Source organism: Vombatus ursinus, unplaced genomic scaffold (assembly GCF_900497805.2).
Source record: "Vombatus ursinus unplaced genomic scaffold, bare-nosed wombat genome assembly UNPS02014864.1, whole genome shotgun sequence".
NCBI lineage: Eukaryota > Metazoa > Chordata > Mammalia > Diprotodontia > Vombatidae > Vombatus > Vombatus ursinus.
Window position 1 is genome coordinate 5,086,850 of NW_020954642.1, and position 3,165 is coordinate 5,090,014.

Genomic DNA, 3,165 nt, shown 5'->3' on the forward strand with positions numbered 1-3,165 from the left:
AGTGGACGGAAGGTGGAAGGAAAGTGTTATGCACCACAATCTTGTTTCTGAGATACAAATTCTTTCATAAAATCTTTGAGTCAGAAGGAACCTCAGAGACATCCCCTCTGTAACATCCAGACTAAATTTAATGACTTGGAGTCAAGGGTAATTCATAACTTCCTGAACCAGATCATTTTACTCATGGGCAGTTAAACTTTTTCTCTTATATCAAGCAAAACCCACAATTTTGTGCATTGTTCCTTATTAAGTCCTCTAGGCCTAAGCAGAAAAAATTCTAATTCTTTCTTTTTGAGGCAGGTCTACAAATCCTTAAAAACAGATATCATGATACCCCCTCCCCATCTTTTCTTCCTCAGTATTTTCAATCAATTCTCCTAAGATCTGTCCCCTCACCATTTTGATGGCCCTACCTGGAAAAACTTTACTTTGTAAATGTCATTCTTAAAATATGATTCCCATAATTGGAAACAATATTCTGCCTATGTTCTGTCTAGAGCAGAGTACAATGGAACTATTAACTCTCTTATTCTGGTTTCTTCCCATTCTATTCTTCCTATTCTTTCTATCGGATTCATAGGTGTACCTGGGAAGGGTTGTATATGTCTTTCTAATGTTATCAGCATGTGTTGGTATTCCACAATTGATTAATAGTTGATGTAAATTAATCATCCAGACTTAATTAGGCTTTAGGTAAAGATATTTACTTAGGTAGGTAAGAAGAGTTTTTTATATATAACAAATCTCCCCAAAGTCTAGTACACACCTTCCCACCAGTACATACAGAGCTCAGAGAAATCTTGGCTCAAGCTTAGAAAATATATTTGGGAAAAACTTCTGGTTGTTGGAAATTCTTCTTTCCATTAATGAGATTCTCAAGAAGTTCTCTTAGTTGTGATGTAATTTCCTTCCTGGATACCCTGTCCAGCCAGGAATCTGTTTTCACAAATTGTATCTAGTCTTTTCTCACCTCCTAATGCAGACACTGATGCCAACTGCTGCTGACCTGGGTGATGGTGCCAGGATCCCAATAGCAAGATGAGAAGCCCAAAATCCTCCTGACCTTTTGAACTTCAGAAGGTCTCATTTTGCTATTATTCAGAGGTAGCTAGATGGCATACTGAATGAAACACTGAGCCTAGAATCAGGAAGACTTGAATTCAATCCAGTTTCAGACACTAACTCTATGACTCTGGGCAAGTCACTCAGCCTCTTCTTGTCTCACTTTCTTCAACTATAAAATCAAGATAATAATTGTACCTACCTCTCATGATTGTTGTGAGAATCAACTGAGATATTTACAAAGCATTTAGCATAGACCCTGCCACATAGTAGATACTCAATAAATGCTAGTCCCATTCTGTTATTCGCTCTTGAACTTTGTTGTTACTATACAGAAACACTGTTGATTTGTGATTGTATTTTCCATCCTGGAATTCTACTGAAGCTATTGTTTCAATTTGTTTTTGTGCTAATCTTGGATGATTATTAAAAGTAAAATGTAATATTTTCAGCAAACAGTTTCATTTCTCCTTTGCTTATATTGCAATACCTTCTCTTATTGCTAGTGCTAGCATTTCTAGAACTACGTGAAATAATGCAAGGGAAAGGAGGCATGCTTTCTTTATTTCTTTCTTGTTTGGGAAAGCTTCTAACATTTCCCCATTGCACATAAAGTTAACTTTTGGATTGAGACAGATACTTTCATCATATCAAAAGAAACGTCTTACTATGCATATCCTTTGGATGATTTTTGCATACACACATGTACTTTGCCAAAGGCTTTTACTAAATCTATTGATATAATCATGTGATATTGTCTATTTGTTGTTTCAATATGATTATGTTAAATGTATTCCTGTGAAAGCATCCTTGCTTCCTTGATATAAATCAAATTTGAACACAGTGGATAGATTTTTGGACAAAGTATTCTTCTTTTTGCCAGGATTTTTCTTTTAAATTTCTTTTAAAAATGAAATCATATTCATTAATTATATTGACTTCTAGTTCTCTTATTTTGCTTTGTCCTCCCCTGGTTTAGTTATTAGAACTCTATTTGTCCCATTAAAGATCATATTACAGTTTTCTTTCTCAAGTTTTTTACAATAATTTGTGTGTAGGTTTCAATGTGTTATTTAAAAGTTTGACAGATTTGTCTTATAAATCTATCTAGATAAGAGCTTTGTTTTCTTTTTTAGTTGCTTTCAAACTACTTCAATTTCCTTTACTTATTTTAATTGGTGTTCTGATACTTTTTTCTGGGCTCCCTCACCCAATAGGTACTTGCATAGGCAAGTTGGTTATCAGAAGACAGCTTATTACAACTAACTTCAGTAATCTAGGGCTAACACTGAGGGGATGGAGTTTTTGGGACTTTTGTTTAGAAATCCTCATCCAATGTGCTCCTTTTGTCAATCAGTCAAATTCTACTGCAAGATCAATCTTACTGGAATTTCAAACTCATCCCTCAATAAGACAAATAGGCAAAGTCCAAAAAGAAAGAAAACAGGGTCAGGTAAGTCTCAACTACATGGAAGGTTCCCCAAAAAGGGCCATGCATTTAGAGTTAATTATTCAAGCCTACTAAGCCAATAGGCAAAATTTATCATGTGGACCTACATTCCACAAGGAACTTATATAAAGTCAACTAGTCTTGGTCTCCTTAAAAAGCTAAAAGAAAAAAAAAATGAACATTTATGAGCTACCATGATATGATCTAGGCAAACTGCTAGATAGATACCAATATTTTAAGGATCCAAAGTTCATACTGCTTGCTCATAGTAATCTTTCATCTTTATCTAATAGATAACATCTTTCATCATCATTCCTATGGAATTACAGATGGTCACTGAAATGATCATAGTTCTTACAGTTTTCATACTTGTCTGTATGTATTTTTTTCTACTCTATAAATTGTTCTCCTGATTCAGTTATTTCATTCTTCAATAATAGAGTCAATAATCAATAAACACTTATTAAGTACCTACTTTTTGTCATTCACTATGCTAAGCACTGGGTATACAAATATGAAAAAGATATTCCCTGCCCTCAAGGACTTTGTAATCTAATGGGGAAGACAACAAACAAATGGAAACTGAAAAGGAGGGGTATAGGAAGGGTACCCAGCCCCAAGGCATGATGGAAAACATCAGAGATGTCCCTTAG